The following is a 20,214-nucleotide window of genomic DNA, read 5'->3' as shown; positions in this document are numbered from 1 at the left end:
AATAAGCGGGCGCCAGCCAATGGATGTCCGCCGGCACCTGCTGATCGGCAAAGAGGAACACGGGACAGAGCTCTGTGTATTTAAATAATGTAGCGCTCTGTCCTGTCAGTGGGGATGTGGCAGTTATTTGTTTTTTGTTTTTTTTCCCCTCAGCAGGGAATAAACTTACACGGTGAAATACCTCTGTATACTAACAGGGGTAAAAATTACTAATAAGAAAATTAGTGAAATCACACCCACTATAAATATATGTGCAAAAATACTGACATAAACGATAAAATAAAAATAAAAGCACTGAAATGCAAAAAACATGACAAAGTTCACTGTGAACAATAGGACAGTGCATGTGGTGCATATCCAAAAGTGTAAACACCATAGTCCAAACAGTGGGAAATCCAATTTCAAAAGCAGATAGCTGAAGTTTCAAATGGCATTTCCATTGGAATATTTTGGATACATATGGAAAACTTCAAACAGAGTTGTCAGATGGAAAGATGAGGGTACTCTTACCAGATGTGATGGACACACGTACCATACGGCAGTGAGTCTAATAGGCTCTGGGGGCTGACTCCCAGCGCTCTGGTAAGAAGGAGCTGGAGGGGCCAGACAGGACAAACCAATGGATCCCTGAACTCCAAACTGTACGATCAGCTGACATCAATGAGCCAGCCGGTAGAACTATCAAGAGGGTGACTGTAGGGATGAACGTATTCAGCAGGAATCAAATATGTAGGAAAAATATAAAAGGGGGGGGGGGGGCTCCCGATGGTGCAGGTCAATCAATAGATTTATTAAGATCATACATCGAATAACAGATGCAGATGAAATAAAAATGTGATCACAAAAATGGATAATATAAAAGCAATGTGGATGGCATAGGAAAAGCAAGTCCGACGCGTTTTGATGCCATAGGTCATCAACTGTACGATCTTAATAAATCTATTGATTGACTTGCACCATTGGGAGCTACCCCCCCCCCCCCCACACACACACACACACCTTTTTATATTTTCCCTGCATATTTGGTTCCTGCTGAATACGTCCATCCCTGTGGTAACCTTCTGGATCGCTCTACCGGCTGGCTTATTGATGTCACCTGATGGTATGGTTTGGAGTTCAGGGATCCATCGGTTTGTCCTGTCTGGACCCTCCATCTCTTTCTCACCAGAGCGCTAGGAGTCAGCGCCCAGAGCCTATTAGACTCACTGCCGTATGGTATGTGTGTCCATCACATCTGGTAAGAGTACCCCATCTTTCCATCTGACAACTCTGTTTGAAGTTTTCCATATGCATCCGAAATATTCCAATGGAAATTCCATTTAAAACTTCAGCTATCTACTGTTTTTGAAATTGGATTTCCCACTGTTTGGACTATGGTGTTTACACTTTTGGATATGTACCACATGCATTGTCCTATTGTTTCACAGTGAACTTTACTATATTTTTTGCATTTCAGTGCTTTTTTTTTATCATTTATGTCGGTATTTTTGCACATATATTTATAGTGGGTGTGATATCACTATTTTCTTACGAGTAATTTTTTACCCCTGTTGGTATACAGAGGTATTTCACCATTTAGTGATTCACTAATTGTTTACACATTTATCTAGACTTTGAGTGTTAGTAGCTGCCATTTATCGTTTTTGGTTTAGTGCAGCTTTTCCCCCCATTACCTACAATAAAATTACATCCCTTAGTGAATGCACCTCACAATAAACACTGGTTAGGCACCTATTTAACCCCTTTCCAGCCAGTGACCGTGCATATTTTTTCAGCACTGATCACTGTATTCCTGTCTCTGGATCCCACAAAGTGTCAGTTTAGTGGCAGCAGTGTGTGTGTGTGTGTGTGTGTGTGTATGTGTATATATATATATATATATATATATATATATATATATATATATATATATATATATAATCTCAGTTTGTAGACACTAGAACATTCATATAAACCAATCAATATACACTTATTGGGTTTTTTTTTTAACCAGAGACTTGTAGCAGAATACTTATTGGTAGGGGTGCACCGAATGGAAATTTTGGTGCTGAAAATGACAGATTTAAAAACAAAAAAAATATATTTGTATTATATTCCACTTTTTAATTAATATCATCAATTTAAATTAATATGAATTTATTATTGGCACCTTTAGTGTAAGAAAAATGCAGTCTGCAGTCTCTGACCATCTCTTGTATCATGTCCTCAGTCTCTGATCATTCCCTGTATCATGGGGTTAAACACACTGCTAATAGCATTAGCAAAATTTCCATTCGGTGCACCTCTAGCAGACATGATACAAGAGATCAATGCAACCTCACCAATGCCTGTCATATGCAGCCTGCCTGTGCCCAGCAGCCTCACCAGTGACCGTCATATGCAGCCTACCTGTTCCCAGCAGTATCATCAGTGCACGTCATATACAGCCTCACCAGTACCTGTGAGTGCAGCCTGCCTGTGCCCGGATCAGAGCGGCGATCTCCGCGTGTCACGGGGTGGATTTGAATTGCCCAGGCTGCAGTAACAATGTCCCGCCTCCTGTGATCAAGTCACACTGATTCAATGTCCTGTCTTTGGGATCAGTGTGCCGTCTATCACAGGATGCTGGACATTGTTACTGCGGCCCCTGCAATTCAGCTCCTTGACACACGGAGATCATGGCAAGGAGGGAGTGATCTATCGACCGATACAGAAAACACAGTTTTCAGCCGATAAATTTCGGTGCACCTCTAGATATTGACCTAAATTTATGATGAAATGTAGATTTAAAAAAAAATATTGCATATGTTTTATAGCAAAAAGTAAAAAATATTGTTTTTTTTTTTTTTTTTAAATGTATGCTCTTTTTAATTAATGGTGTAAAAACAAATCAAATGCAGGGATGGTACAAGGATTTTTGACACCTTTGCCCTGCCCATGTATACCCCGCCTTTTTAATGAAGCGCCCATCAAATGCAGCCCACCAGTGCCCATCAAATGCAGCCTCATCAGCGCCCATCAAATGCACCCTACCAGTGCCCATCAATAAATGTTTGCTTGCTACCATTTACTCAGGAGTCGGGACACAGACACAGTCCTCCGCTGTGCCTCTGACACTATGTGTGAATGGAGCGGCGGCTGCCTGCTGATGCTGAGACTTAGTTGCTTGCTGCAGAGAGAAGAGAGTAATAACACCAGTGGCTGGGCGCCCTAGGCAGCTGCCTAGTTTGCCTAGTGGTGGCACCGGCCCTGATCAAATGCCACCAAAACAAAGTTCTATTGGGGGAAAAAAATTATATGCATTTAGCTTGAGTACAGCCTTGCATGACCGTGCAATTGTCTGTTAAAGTAACGCAGTGCCAAAGGGCAAGAAATGGCCTCGGCATAAAGGGGGTAAATCTTCTGGGGGGCAAGTGGATAAACATAGGTTTGTTGTGTGTGTGTGTGTGTTTTTTTTTTTTAGTTAAAGAATAAGTTCATCTTTTAAGAAAAAATAACAAATGCACATCATATTGCAAAAAAAAATGTTTATTTTTTTTTCCCGCAGGAGCCTGGAAAGCATTGTACCTGGGATCAGTGGTATAGTGTCAGAATTCTGCAGACAAGCTCTTACCAGTCCTTAAATGTGGTGGCTGGTTCCCAGCTGACAGCTTAATGTAAAAAAAAATGCCAGCAATTAAAAAGTATAAAAAAAAAAAACAGTGTCCCCCCCCCCATGCATACTATCTGTAGCATGTCTAGAATATGCTGCAGCAAAAATTACATTTCTAAAGAAAAAAACGGAATGAAATGACAACATTTAAATTGCTGGCAATACAATATTATTGCTGGAAAAAGAAAAATGTTAAAAAAAACCCCCAGTCCATACCAAGCCCTTCGGGTCTGGTTTGGATTTTGGGAAAAACCCCACACTGTGGGTTTTTTTTTATAATTTTAATGGTCAGCTGAGAGCTGATGAGTCCTTCGTTGTTGAGGACCCGGCGGCCGGCATCCCAGCCTGCTCTTTAGCAACCAGCTATTTGTCAAAAAAACAGTGTGGGGGTCCCCCTGACCCCCTTGCTGTTTTTTAATAAATACCGCATGCGATACCTCCAGCAAATCCCTGGTGGTAAATGTCACATGTTTTTTTTACTCTCTGATCCGTTTGTAAATTTGACTTTATGTGCTTTTCACATGATATTTTTAATTTTGCAGTAAATACCGCATAATCGTTTTTTGATGAGTTGGACTTAATTTATCGCATGCAATAATTTATGCGAATGAGTCACGTAACCACATTATCGCATGCGGTACACGTTCGTGAATTTGTGAGTTCAGCTGTGTTCAAATTATAGCTGATCACACTGTAAACAGACTTGCCGGTTATCGGCAGTCCTTTCCTCAGATGCTGTCACAGCTTGAGGAAAGGAGAGTCGGTAACTGGCAATTCTGACAGGACACATTTACACTGATAATCAGGGCACTTATCATGAGTGCACATCAGTGAAGAAGAAAAATTACTTATTTGTAAAATTTTATAACAGAAACTAAGAAAAACTATTATTTTTTTCCCAAAATGTTCGCTCTTTTTTCATTTAGCAAAAATAAACCTCAATGGTGAATAAATACCACCAAAAGAAAGCTTTATCGGTCTCAAAAAAATGATAAAAACTTCATTTAGGTACAGCAGGGCTTCACAAATTTGCTTTGAATGTAGGAGCCAGCTAAAAAAAGTTAGGAGCCAGTGTTTTTTTTTTAACTAGCAAAGCTTTATTTTCAATGACAAATCCCTTCTCTTATGTAGCCCTGATGTGTATCTTTACAACTGCACAATACAGGGTACTCAGCTCTACCATTACAAGAGAGCACTCTCTGATTCAAATACCATGAATACATACATTCTCTCCAGTCGTTCTGGTGCCCAGCTCAATGCCATGACAACGGGGGTAGTGCAACGCACACCTCCAACGTCGGAATCCAGGAGAGATGTTGCTGTGGCACTCCAGCCACTGATGCCCACTCTCTGTCTCAGATTCAAACGCCATACAGGGGCTGTGCATCATCTACTCCAGTGCCATGATACTGAGCTCATCACCTGAAATCTGGGGATAAATCGTAAAGCATGCATGTGCTCCTTCATGTATGGAGGCTGCCATTGCTGAGCTTCTTTTGAAAATGCTAGTTTCTGGGCTTCCTGTGCCATGAACACACAGAGTGAAAGCAGCCTGGCTCCTGGGGATCACCCTGAATGACAGGAGCAGTAATGGCAGCCTCCATTTTTCCATACAGAAGGCTTCCTGTAGTGGGAGTTTGTTTGAAGTTGGTGCCATGTGAACAGGCCGGCTGTGTGCAGTTATTTCGGGCTTTGTTGACACTGGGCTGATTCTCCTCAATTCCTGTACTGATGATGATGGTCTTAGACACAGGAGATCTCTCTGTTGGAGGTACATACAATAATAAAAACATTTTTTTTTCACCGTATACTTCAGCATACCAGTAGACTTATGAGTGCAAGCTGTTTCCTAAACTTTGCAATGTTTTTCATACAGGGGGTTATTTACTAAAACTGCATTGTGTAAAATCTGGTGCAGCTCTGCATGGAAAGCAATCAGCTTTCAGATTTTAGCTCTCATTCACCTTGAACACGGCTTTGAAATTGTGCAACTTCTTTTAAACTCGCACGATTTCAAAGCACATTGCCGGTTCCAGCTTGAAAGGCATCTGTGTGGCTTCATGCACAGATTTCTATTGAAGTTGCACCTGAAATCGGCAAAAGTAGTGCAAGAACTAATTTTGCAAACCGGTACGGTGCCACACTGATTAGAACAGTGCCATTGCCAGGAATAGGCTGCAACTTCTCATGCACTTTGACCTGTCATATCATATGACAAATCGCTTCAATGTGAATGAGAGCTTATTTTCAAAACTTAACTGAACAAGTTGAAGTTAGAAGCTGATTGGCTGCCATGCACAGCTGCATCAGATTCTGAATGCTCCAGGTTTAGTAAATCTCCCCCACATTGTGTTAGAACCTCAGTCAGATTTTTATCATTGGCTGGGACACAGATAGGGAGTTTTTCTCTCCCTTTATGCTGACTTGGCAGTGGTCACTCTGGCAAATGTGGATCCGGTTAGCAATGGAAACTTAAGAGATGTTTTACCCTTTCTCCTGATTTCAAGCAAAAATCACTATTATTTGGGATCCTTAACTTTCCCAGGAGTGAGAAGACTAGACAAGGGTGTAGGAAACGGTTAATGATCTGCACATTTATTGAAACTCAAAAGCGATATCACACTTATGCCCCGTACACACGGTCGGACTTTGTTCGGACATTCCGACAACAAAATCCTAGGATTTTTTCCGACGGATGTTGGCTCAAACTTGTTTTGCCTACACACGGTCGCACAAAGTTGTCGGAATTTCCGATCGCCAACAACGCGGTGACGTACACCGCGTACGATGAGACTAGAAAAGGCCGGTTCAGAACCAAGCGCGGCACCCTTTGGGCTCCTTTTGCTAATCTCGTGTTAGTAAAAGTTTGGTGAGAGACGATTCGCGCTTTTTCAGACTCATGGCCTTCAGATCGTTTTCTGCCGTTCAGTTTGTGCTTGTGGGTTTGTATCTGCTCTTCAGTGCGTGCAGTCAGTTCGTATCGGAGTTTTCTGTGCGATCTTGCCCGCTCGTTGCTGTTTTTCAGGTCGCTCTTCACAGGCCTTGCTGTTCTTCAGTGCGTTCTGTTACTTCGTTCTGAGCAGCCGACCGTTTTCTAGCCATGTTTCGTATGCGTACTCCTCGTAGAGTTCGTGCTGTGCGGGGGCTTGGTGTTGGGGTCCTGACCTTGACACAAGTCCAGTCCATGAACAGGGTGGGGAGGAGTTCATGGACCAAGAATTGGTTGCTTCAGCGTGACCAGTTCTCTCTTATGCCTTTGCTCCGTGAGATCCGTGAGAATAATCCTGATGATTTCAGGAACTTTCTCCGGATGACGGACCCCGTGTTTCACCGTCTGTTGGCTTCGCTGACCCCCTATATCAGCAGGCAGGATACCTGCATGAGGCAAGCCATCACTCCGGAGCAGAGGTTGGTCGCTACCCTGCGGTATTTGGCCACAGGGAGATGCCTGCAGGACCTCAAGTTCTCGACAGGCATCTCCCCCCAGGCTCTTCTTTGTGGACATTTACTGCTTGTGTTTGTTTTAGCTGACCCTGACAGAAATGTGTGGAGTCCAGAAAATGTCGTGATTGTGTAACCTTATACAAAGCACTGTTGGCTGTTATTTACTAAATGCAAAGACACTTTTCACTACAAGTGCACTTGCAACTGCACTGAAACTGCACTTGTAGTGCAAAGAGGATTTGCCCTCAGGAAATTACCCCCATTTTCTCATAAAACAACAATTACATCACCCCAAAAGTGTTGTAGTGTTGAGACAATAATCCACACATTCTTGATGAGCAATCTTTTTAATACCTGCACAATCACATGTGCATTTACCAAAGGTTTTTCTGACAAACCAACATGTTTGCTGTATAACAATTTTTGTGGTGTCATTATCCAAAATCAAAATGTGCATTTTATAGAAAACAGGCCTGTGTAAAACCCACAAGAAAGACACAAATCTTGATCTTACAAAGTTCACATTTGGTAGAAGTTGAAGGCAATATCAGACATGAGTATTTAGGAACTGTGTTTGATATTGCGTTCAGATGGGGGGAAATCACCCCTGGAAAAGCCAAATTTGGAAGATGCACACAAATTTCACAATGTCAACATGTGCGATCTGCCATCACGGGGGATCAAGGGACGTGTTTTGGGGGAGAAAGCCCTTCCTCACCGCTACTTTATTATTGAGGAAGGGGTTGCACCCCCAAAACGCGTCCATTGATCTCCCGTGATGGCAGATAGCACATGTTGGCACACTGTGTGCATCCTCCAAATTTGGCTTTTGGAAAAATCACAAAAACATTTCGCACATTGTAGCACACAAAAGAAGAAAGTGATTTGGAGGGGCTTTAAACTCGCCCCAAAACATCAATGATGTTTTTATATTTTGGAATAACATCATTGATGTTTTGCTTGATGATTTCCAATTGTAAATTACACCCCATGATCTCCCCGATCACGATCTGGGCACTTTCTGATGTGAAAGGATCTTCATCCACAACCTCACGATCACCTAAAAAGAGAGGAAACCCAAAATAAATTAGGTCTAAAAAAAATGCCACCATCCATTTCTTATCTGAGCCTGTGGTCGCAGACACTCACCTGTTGTGGTGACTACTTCCACCACGTCTTCTTCCTCCTGCTCATCTTGTGTTGGGTGGATTTCCCCTTCTTCCAGAGGGGGGGGGTCTCTGGTCTCCTCGGATGAGGGGTGTCCTCCGAGGCTTTTCTCCCCTATGTAAAACAAAAATGGTATAATTAGCACACAGATATTTGATGGCAGAACTATAAAGATGAAACATTGCTTGGAAGTGGGGTACAATGATCTATTTTAGCAGAGTTCCAAGATGTAGCATTTTTAGTGTCCTTTGTCAAGCTGCAATACTTTACCTGTTTGGTACAAGCTTCACAGATGTAGCCCCCCTATAGTATACACTGGAGCACCTGTGTGGCCCCCCTAATAAAAATGGTGTTCTGGGGTCCCACACTAGTGCTCCAGTGTCCAGATGTGAAAACAGCTGCTCAGTGTCCTCTCCTTACACAGAATCTAGTTTGCATTTCATTCTAGTAACCAAGCCATCTACACAACCCAATTCTTTGAAGACAAGTATAGGGCCTCAAAATGGTGGCCAAATGCATATGGCCTAAACAATGGTATTTTATAGTCCGAAATAAAAATGTGTGATCCGAACGAATAATGTGCCCATGAACATGAAAGTTGACATTTTAAACTGTACAACAGTTCCTAAAAGCACATGGAGCAGCACGAACGTAATAAACACAAGAACAATAGGAACACAGCACAACTACTTACTTTTTTGCAGCACTCTCCGGATCTTTCTGTACTGCTCATGTTCTCGTAACTTCAGGTCCGACCACCGCTTCCTGAGCTGATCTTTCGATCATCGTACCCTGAATTTCCGGTGCAGACTCCTCACCACTTTCGCCATGATCTTGGCCTTTCGGATATTGGGGTTGGGGTAAGGCCCATACTTTCCATCATAGTCGGCCTTCTTCAGGATGTCCACCATTTCCAACATCTCCCCAAAGGACATATTTGAGTCCTTTAATCTCCTTCTGGATTGGGACGTTTCAGGCTCCGGCCTTTCCTCCTCCTCCTCCTCGTTGCTGTACTTAGCACGATCCTGCTGTCTATCCGCCATGTGCTCTTCCTCCACTGCGCCGAACGAAAAGGGGCGGGGAATAGAATAGAAAGAACGTCAGGGGCGGGCGGAGTTATGCGCATGCGCAGTGTGTATAAATCGTAACGCGCGCGTCTTACGTACGACCTGTGAGCGGAGGAAGGAGCATCGGAGACGCCGATCGTGCTAACGAAGGTAGGATCTAAACTTGGACCTATACTGCTTCGAAATTGAAGCCTATATTGGAACAAGATTAGGGGAGTTTGGCCTGACATTAGGGTTTGTCTTGTGTTGTGTCTTGCAGAGAAAATGGATGGGTTCAACGACCACAATTTCCTGCCCCTGTTCAGACAAGTACAGGGAGCTGCCCTGTCTGTGGCAGGTGAGACACCCCCACTATAATCACAAACAAAAGAGGCAGGCAGCGCTGGAGAAACTGCTGGAGTTGGTAAAGCCGGTGGTCCCCACAGCAACCATCCCTTATTTAAAAGCTAAAATTGGTGGCCTGAGGAGCACATATCTTAGGGAGCGCAAGAAGGTCACAGATTCCCAGAGGTCTGGAGCTGCAGCAGATGACATTTATGTCCCCAGGTTGTGGTACTACGAGAGACTGCGATTTCTGTCAGACCACACTGAAGTCAGGGAATCCCTCTCTACTCTTCCTTCCACTCTTCCTTCCATCCCAGCTGAGGCTTCTGATGTCCAACCTGGGCCTTCCAGCCAGGAAGAAGTGGAGGAGCCCAGCTGGAGTCAGGTATAGCATTCTTCTACAGATTTCTGGGCAATAAAGAAATGATGTTTACTAGATGTTATTATTGATCATTAATTGCTGATTAAAAAAAGTGTTTTACATATCAATAGACAGTAGTGGGCACCCAAAATTGGGACAAGAATGAAAAATGCTGGGCTCAGAAGGATAGTCTGTTATATTTGTTAACATTCAATTTGCAGCAGTCAGGAGGTGAAAATTGTGTGTGATTGATGAATAAAAAACTAAAACTATCTCCCTTTTTCATACACAGGAAGACCTCAGCCAGGAGGAGGCTGTGGAATGTGGCAGTCAGGAGGAGGCGGGGATTAGTGTCAGCCAGGAGGAGGCGGGGATTAGTGGCAGCCAGGAGGAGGCGGGGCTAAGTGGCAGCCAAGAGAAGCCTGGGACAAGTCGCAGCCTGACTGAGTCTCAGGTTCCTCCCCTCCACCTGCCATACAAAAGGGCCAGGAAGGCCACTCACAGTCCTGTGCAGGATTCAGCATACAGGCTGATCCAGGAGGCTTCTGCGTCCCTCAGAGCCTTCCCCAGTCCTGAAGAGGCCTTTGCCTGCATGGCTGCCACCAAATTGCAGGGCATGCAGTAGGGCCAACGCAAGATCTCTGAGGACCTGATTTATAAAGTCCTACGTAAGGGGGAGAGTGGGGAACTGACACACAAGACGGATGTCATTGAGATCGACGATCCTCCTCCTCCTCCTGCTGCCACAACTCCACCACCACAGCCAAAGGCTGGAAGGAAGCATGGAAAGAAGACCAAAGAGTGATTGCCCTGGGTTTAGTCTGGTCTGACAAAAGCTGCAGTCTCTCGTATGACCACAGCCTGGGGACACAGATGTCATCTGCTGCTTTCCGGATCTCTGGGACTTCTGGACCACACTGCCCTCCCTTAGATATGGACTCCTCAGGCCACCAATTTTGCTTTTAAATAATTGATGTCTGCCCTGGGGGTCCAAGGCTTCGCCCACTTCTGCAGTTTCTCCAGCGTTGCCTCCCTCTTTGTTTATAGTTGTGACCCCTTAATAAAATATTTTTAGGTAAATTCTACTCTCCTGTGTGTGTTTTCATCCAAAAAGGACCGTTTGTTGGTGACGATTCAGGTACATTTCTAACATAAAATGTGAAATTAACAAGAGACAACAACACCAAACAATCTCCTACAGATTAAATAGAACAACATATCAATGGTGTTGTGGGAACTTGTCACAAAAAACACACAAACATTTTCGGGAGTACAAATCAAAATCACCAAAAAAAAAAATTTAAAAAGAGAAACACAAAAAAAGATTCTACATTAAAGTCAAAAAAATAAAAAAAATATGTTGTCAGATGTGAGAAATCAAAATATATTGAGGGAATCCCGATAAATAGTAACAAAAGAAGTTTGTGAGAAGTGTGTGTGAATATGAGCAGCAAAACTACTTAATTCTTGTCACATTATAAAGAAGAAGAGAGTGCGCTGTATTAAACCATTTTGAACATTGCAGCGTGACGAAAGTGCTGTATCCATTACGAACGCTAAGTTTACCAGACCGAGCTGTCCCGTGTCGGAATTTCTTCTGAGCATGCGTGGCACTTTGTGCGTCGGAACAGGCCACACACGGTCGGAATTGACGCGATCGGATTTTGTTGTCCGAAAATTTTATCTCCTGCTGTCCAACTTTGTATGTCGGAAAATCCGATGGAAAATGTCCGATGGAGCCCACACACGGTCGGAATTTCCGACAACACGCTCCGATCGGACAATGTCCATCGGAAAATCCGACCGTGTGTACGGGCATTAGTGTAGCAGACTCCACTTGCATTCCACAGTGCAAAGCTGGTAGACCCTGATATGACTCCGTAACAATTCTGCTCGGGGGAACTGTCAGATTCAACGTCTGCGTTCGTATATTGACCTTGTGGAGAAGGCTGCACATAGGGGCAGGCAGTGACGCGTTTCGGGGGACGCCTTCTTTCTCAAGCCTGCCCAGAATCAGTATCAGACAATTTATGCAGAGGGCTGTATGTCATACTGTCATAAACGGGGCTAACATTACACTGACTGTATCCTCTTCCTTGCCGCACAAGGAAAATTAACAAATTAAGTATGCAATAAAAGTCTGGAGGACTACTAGGCTCAGAAAGCCTACTATGGAAAAATATAGAATATGATAAAGCAATAAAAAAAGGGAAAAATATAAAACAGAGATTCATAAATTCTGCATCCAACTGATGAAAAAAAAAAAAACACTATTCTGCTGTGTGCAGTGTGTGCCCGGGCTGGACATACAGGGGATTACCTCCTCGCACTCCTCCTGATTGCTGGCCTGCTCCTCCAGCATCTCTATGAACTGCTCCCGGCTCAATCTCACCTTCTAGGTGAAGCCGAACTTCACCTGGAAGTTCCGCTTTATGCCCTCCCTCCTGCTCCTCTTCAATTTCTGGCACTATTTTTTTGAGAAAGGGGTGGGTACCTGCTCCCACTTCTGGTTGAATCACTGCAGTGGAGCCATCAGAAGTTCTCCTCAAAGCTGTTTTCTGTAGTTCTGGGCTCTCTGGTGTAATGGGAGAGCTCGGGAACCACTGTGTGTGTCATTGGCACTGCTGGGGGAGGGAGGCACCCCTTTGGGAGTCCCTAGAAGTGAACGGGCGGCTCTAGAGCCACCCAATCACTTTTATCAGAAAGCCCTTTGCCAGCTGCTAAAGATGGTATTGAGGCCTTAGTGTTCATGTGTTTTTTTTTTTCTCAGACTAAGCCCAAGTACAGAAAAATACCTGTTGATATCGATACCTTGTGTCCTTGTAACTTCCTATACATTGAAATGGGATCTTAACCACTTACCCACTGGGCACTTAAACCCCCTTCCTAACCAGACCAATTTTCAGCTTTCGGTGCTCTCACATTTTGAATGACAATTACTCAGTCATGCAACACTGTACCTATATGAAATTTGTGTCCTTTTTTTCCACACAAATAGAGCTTTCTTTTGGTGGTATGTAACCACTGCTGAGTTTTTTATTTTTTTGCGCTATAAAAGAAAAAAGACTGAACGTTCTGTAAAAAAAATGCAATTTTCTTTGTTTCTGTTATAAAATTTTGCAAATTAGTAATTTTTCTTCATATAGTTTGGCCAAAATTTATACTGCTACATATGTTTGGTAAAAATAACCCAAATCAGTGTATATTATTTGGTCTTTGTGAAAGTTATAGAGTCCACAAACTATGGTGCCAATCTCTGAAAATTGATCACACCTGATGCACTGACGGCCTTTCTTGAGACCCTAACAAGCCAGGAAAGTACAAATAACCCCCAAATGACCCCTTTTTGGAAAGTAGACATTCCAAGGTATTTAGTTAGAGGCATGGTGAGTTTTTTGAAGTTGTAATTTTTTCCCACAATTCTTTGCAAAAGCAAAATTATTTTTGACAAAATTGTTATATTAGCAGGTTATTTCTCACACACAGCATATGCATAGCACAAATTACACCCCACAACACATTCTACTATTCCTCCTGAGTATGGCGATACCACATGTGTGAGACTTTTACACAGTGTGGCCACATACAGAGGCCCAACATGCAGGGAGCGCAATCATATAATTTCTTGACTACCTCTTGCACTTTTGAAGGGCCTGGAGAACCAGGACAATGGAAACGCCCCAAAAATGACCCCATTTTGGAAAGAAAACACCCCAATGTATAATCTATGAGGCATAATGAGTCTTTTGAACATGTCATTTTTTTATACAAGTTTTTGGAAAATGTGTAAAGAAAATGAAATTGGAATGGATGGGATGGCTGGGTACGGCTGAGTACGGCTGAGTATGGCTGGGTACGGCTGAGTATGGCTGGGTACGGCTGAGTATGGCTGGGTATGGCTGAGTACGGCTGGGTACGGCTGAGCATTGCTGGGTATGGCTGAGTATGGATGGGTATGGCTAATTATGGATGGGGGTGGATGGGTTGGCTGAGCATGGATGGATGGATGAATATTGCTGAGGATGGATGGATGGCTGAGCATTGATGGATGGATGAGTATGCTGAGTATGGATGGCTGAGCATGGATGGATGGATGAGTATGCTAAATATGGATGGCTGAGCATGGATGGATGGATGAGTATGCTGAGTATGGATGGCTGAGCATGGATGGATGAGTATGCTGAGTATGGATGGGTATGCTGAGTATGGATGGGTGAGCATGGATGGATGGATGAGTATGCTGAGTATGAATGGGTATGCTGAGCATGGATGGCTGAGTATGCTGAGTATGGATGGGTGAGCATGGATAGATGGATGAGTATGCTGAGTATGGATAGGTGAGCATGGATGGATGGATGAGCATGGATGAATGGATGAGTATGGATGGGTATGCTGAGTATGGATGGATGGATGGCTAGAATGGGCACATATCAGCGCCGCCCACAGCGCTGCTGCCTCTGGACCCGGCGGTCACGGGGCGAGAGCAGGATTCTGGGAGGACGTCAATGTACACCCTCCCAGAGTTATCAAGCCGCGCTGTAGCCAGGAAAAAGAAAAGACATTATGGCAACCACCTCATCAAGTGATTGGTAAGCTGCAATATATTATATATTTGTTTCTGTATTTGGTATGCTTTAGGCCACAGTCACACAGCCGGTTACATGCAGCCACCGAATTCCAGCAGCAAGAATCAGCAGTTTCTCTCGATTGGAAAATAGGGGCCTCGCTTGGCCTCTCAGCCTATTGGCTATGGCAGGCTGACTGCAGGCGCTGCTATTCGCATGTAGCTGCACACAGAGCAGTTAGCTGCAGTTATGGATGGATGTCTGAGCCTGGATGCAGTCAGCTGTCAGAAAAAGACATGCGCTTCTACCAGCAGATCTTCTACTCCTGAGGTTAGGAAGAGTTCCTTTTATCCCTCTCAGTCTTCCAATGCCAACAGTCAGCCTTTTGGTCCCAAAAATGTAATTTCCAAAGGCTACAAATGATTTTCACAATCTGTCTCTGCCCTGCTTCATGCTTTCAATCTTGTCTTCTTCCCTGTCACAGTGGGCAGATCTGCTTGCTGTTGTCCAGCAGCTTTTCTTTCAAGATGCCATTATCCCTGTACCAACAGGAGAATGCTTTCAAGGGTTTCTCTTGAATATTTTTACAATCCCAAGACTGAACAGGGTAGTCTGGCACATTCTAGATGTTAAGACTCGCAACTTGTTCCTACGGGTAGAAACGTTTTGCATGGAAAATGCCAGGTCAGTCATTGCCTCCCTTCTTCTGGAGGATATATTTACTCCCCATGGATATCTGGGATGCATACCTTTTGAATTCCCATTTTAGTCCACATCAGTTATTTCTGCGTTTAGCAGTGGACGATCAACATTATCAGTTTGTTTCCCTTCTCTTTAGACTTTATGGTTTACAGCACCTGGATGGTCTCCTGTTAAGCGATCCATCTTCCCTATCCAACAGACAGTACAGATTCTACAGAGCTTCAGTTGGATCCTCAATCTGAGGAAGTCATCACTGGGCCCGACAGTACACACAACCCTGTCCATGACCTTTCTGCCTTGGTCCCTCTGTGCCCAAAGAAAGCCCATGATTAGTGTTTGTATGAGGGTCTTTGGTCTGATGGTTACCTCCTTCAAGGCTGTACTGTATTTATTTATTTCAGGTACTTATATAGCGCCATCAATTTACACAGCGCTTTACATATTCATTGTACATTGCCTAACTCACATTCATACATACTAGGGACAATTTAGACAGGATCCAATTAACCTACCAGCATGTATATGCCCAGTTTCACACCAGATTGCTGTACCTGAAGATTCTTGGAATGTCCCATGCATCTGACTCCCAAGGCTAGACTTTCTTTAGCGTGGAAGATTTGCAACATTGCACTGGAGTTAGGAAAGCCTTTTCCTTTGTGGTTGTGGAAGGCTCTTACGACTGATACCAGCCTGTTTGGGTGAGGGTGCAGTCCTGAATCCCTCTCGCTCCACGGGACTTGCTCACTTAGGGAAGTTTGCCTTCCCCTTAACATTCTAGTAGTCAAGGTGCTTCGGATGTTGGTTCAACACTGGACTTCTTTGTTGCGAGGACAGCCATCAAGAATCCAGTTGGACAATCCCATGGGCGTGGCCTACATCCATCAATCATGCTTCTCTAAGGGAAGCAGGCTTGATCCTTACTTGAACAGAACTTTGTTGCGGCCCTGTCTATCGTTCACATCCCAGGTGTGGAATATTGGCAGGCTGACTTTCTCAGTTGTCAGCATCTGGATTTACAGGGATGGACTCTACATTCTGAGGTTATTCTTGCCCTTTGCTACAAATGGGGGGCTGTTTGGCTTAGATGGGGGAATCTATAGATCAGTAGGCTGAACAAAAGAAATCTTTGTGTATTGCCAGTTTTAGGTACGTTAAAGTGGTTGTAAACCCTTTTGTGTGACATTTACCTATAGGTAAGCCTAGAATAAGGCTTACCTATAGGTAGTGGAAATATCTCCTAAACGTGCGCGGTTTAGGAGATATTCCACTTGTAGTGCGCCAAAGTCATTATCGGCGCATGCGCTGTGAAGAAACGGACCACCGTGCTGTTTCTTCCCCCAGCGTGAGCTGTGTCTGATGGCTCCCATACGCATGTGCGGGAGTGACATCATGTGGCTCTGGCCAGTCACAGAGCCGGAGTCCGCGGCCCCGGAAGGAAGAGGGGCGAAGATGGATGCGGCCTGCACAGGGCACAGCGCGGGCTTCGTTTGCAGGTAAGTGTCATATAATGGGCTAGTATGCGATTATGCTTTTAATTTGCAGGCCTTGCGGGGAGCAAAAGAGGAAGTAAAACTCATCGGGGTTTACTTCCTCTTTAAGTAGTGAAGCAAAGATAAAGATGACAATCCCAGAGTATGTAGCCTCTTTTATTAATTTTTATCCTGACTAGTTAGCATTTGATTATAGAGCTACTATTGGGTGCCAAAACCAATTGGAACTACAAATAGGGATGACTGTTTGAATTTACAAATCAGGTGAATCACACATTGCTTTGATTCCCCTGAATATATATTTTTGCAGAACTATCCAACTTCAGTTATACAATTCATGAATCATGATTGCCCACATTCCTGAATTAAAACATTTTCTGCAGATCAGATAGATCTTTTTTTGGGAAGATCAAATTCTGGGGATTTGCCAGTTCTGATTGGCCTAATTTGTCTCATTCTGTTAATAATTTGCTTGAAAACTCTGCTTCTTTGTGTTGATTATATTTATAATAAAATGTTAGATACAGCAGGCTTATGTAATTAGAAGAGTGATGATAGCAAATGTTCCTTAACTGCTTCCTGCAAATGGACATACCCAGACGTCCTCGGAATTCAGTGGTTCTACTGGGGCCATGGCTGCAGCTGCAGTCTTGACCCTGGTATCTTTTTTTGTTCTGTAGAGCTGGTGCTCTATAATGTAAAAGTGATCGAATAGCTACTGTATACAGGCGCTGGATTACTTTTACGTATGTTAGATTGTTCCCCCACCCATCCCACCACCTTCCTCTGCCTTCCCAGGCTCTCCCATTCCCCTGGGGAGCCTAAGACACCATAGGGATGAAGGAGTAACTTCTGTTCCCCAATAATCTCTATGGTGTATGAAACCGGAAGCAATGAAGATTTTATCACTTTCAGTTTTTTGTTGTTTACAAGCCGCTTCTTAACCAGTTGAGATCCGCGCTAAAGCCAAATGACGGCTACAGCATGAATCTACATAGCCGGAACTATGTCCATTGACGTTGTCCCCTTTCCGCATCGGGGAAAATCTGCGTTGGCCGTGTCCGTTGGACACAGCCAATCACAGATCGCTGTAAATGGGCAATCACAGCGGCTGTTTACAGCGCGATCGCCGTGGCCAATGAGAGATGATCTCAAATGTAAACATATGAGAGCATCTCTCATTGCCGGCTCTCTCTCCTCACGCAGAGACAGCGTGTGAGGAGAGAGAGCTTCTGTGAACTATTGTGTGTGATTTTTCAGTAAAAAAAAACAAAGTGTGCCCAAACAGTGCCCACAGTGACAATTAGCTTCTATAGCTAGTGTCATCTTTGCCCACCTATGCGCATCAGTACCCACTTGTGCCATCAGTGCATCATCTGTGCCAAGAGTGCCCATCTGTGCCATCAGTGCCCGTCTGTGCCCATCTGTGCAATCATTGCGCATCTGTGCAATCAGTGTGCATCTGTGCCACCTCATCAGTGCCCATCTGTCCACCTCATCAGTGCTCATCTGTGCCACCTCATCAGTGCCCATCTGTAACAATTAATGCCCATCTGTGCCGCCTTATCAGTGCACACCTATGCAATCAATCCGTGTACATCTGTGCCACCTCTTCAGTGCCCATCTGTGCCACCTCAACAGTGCCCATCTGTGCCACCTCAACAGTGCACATCTGTACCAATCAGTGCCCATCTGTGCCGTCTCATCAGTGCACATCTGTGCAATCAATCAGTGCACATCTGTGTCGCCTCATCAGTGCCCATCTGTGCTGCCTCATCAGTGCCCATTTGCACTGCCTTAACAGTGCCCATCTGTGCAATCAATCAGTGCACATCTGTGCCGACTCATCAGTGACCATTTGTGCCACCTCAATAGTGCCCATTTGTGCCGCCTCAACAGTGCCACATCATCAGTGCATATCTATGCCTACCTGTGCCGCCTCATTAGTGCACATCTGTGCAATCAATCAGTGCACATCTGTGCTGCTTCATCAGTGCCCATCTGTGCTGCCTCAGTGCTCATCTGTGCCACCTCATCAGTGCCCATCTGTGCCATCTCATCAGTGCCACCTCATCAGTGCATATTTGTGCCTACCTGTGCCGCCTCATTAGTGCACATCTGTGCAATCAATCAGTGCACATCTGTGCTGCTTCATCAGTGCCCATCTATGCCACCTCATCAGTGCCCATCTGTGCCACCTCATCAGTGCCCATCTGTGCTGCCTCATCAGTGCACATCTGTGCCGCCTCATCAGGGCACATCTGTGCGATCAGTGCCCATCTGTGCCGCCTCAATAGTGCACATCTGTGCCATCAATCAGTGCACATCTGTGCTCATCAGTGCCACCTCCTCAGTGCCCATCAGTGCAGGCTTAGCACACACCTGTGCAGTCTCATCACCACCAGCAACCATGTCCAAAAAAAGCTTTTCCGCCGAGGAGGCATACCAAATTCTTTCCACGACCGACGAGAGCAACGGGGAGATCTCTTTTTCAGATTCCCTTTCCAATTCGGATTCTGAGTCTGAGGGAAATTATGAGCCAGTCCTCAGTAGTGGAACACTGAAAGACTCAGAGGAGGAAGATGTTCGGCCCGCCAAACGAAGGCGTTCTGGTGAGGAGGCAGTGGCATTCACCAGCACCGCATTGCCATCCACCAGCACTGCAGTACCTCGGCAAGAAAGGCCAAGTACCAGTGGGGTATCACCTCAGCCCCAAAGGGTTAGGACCCATGCCAGCCTTCCCTATGCCCTTCAGAACCCCTTGTGGCTTCTTCCTAATTCAGGAGAAGCTAACGTTCCCCCTTTCACTGCCCAGCCAGGAGTCCAGATGGACACAGAGAATTTTACCCCAATTAATTTTTTTAATTTAATTTTTACGGAGGACATGGTGTGGCCCAGTGCAACCTGTATGCACAGCAATTTATTTTGCAAAATCCAACATCATATTATGCCCGTCCCTACGAGTGGAGAGACCTAACAGTGTAGGAGTTCAAGGTTTTTTTGGGCCTCACATTTAATATGGGACTCACCAAAAAAAATCAATTGCGTTCCTATTGGTCAACCTACCCCATCCACCATATGCCGCTCTTCTCCGTGGTAATGCCCAGAACCAGGTATCTGATGATCATGAGGTTCCTACATTTCAGTGACAATACCCAGTGTCCTCCCCGAAATGACCCACATTATGACAGGCTTTACAAAAGTCGGCCAATACTAAATTATTTTTCTGAAGTATTCCCCCAGCTGTTCACCCCGGACCAACACATATGTGTGGATGAGTCCCTTGTTTAATTTAGCAACAGGCTTAAAATTAAGCAATTTATACCCAGCAAAAGGGCCTGCTATGGGGTGAAGGTGTACAAATTATGTTACCGAGCCACAGGGTACACATATTTCTTCATAGTCTATAAAGGGAAGGACACCCAGCTGCAGCCCCCTAATTGCCCGGACTACTTGGGATCCA

This window comes from Aquarana catesbeiana, linkage group LG03 (assembly GCF_042186555.1).
Source record: "Aquarana catesbeiana isolate 2022-GZ linkage group LG03, ASM4218655v1, whole genome shotgun sequence".
NCBI lineage: Eukaryota > Metazoa > Chordata > Amphibia > Anura > Ranidae > Aquarana > Aquarana catesbeiana.
Note: the sequence above shows the minus strand (reverse complement) of the source record.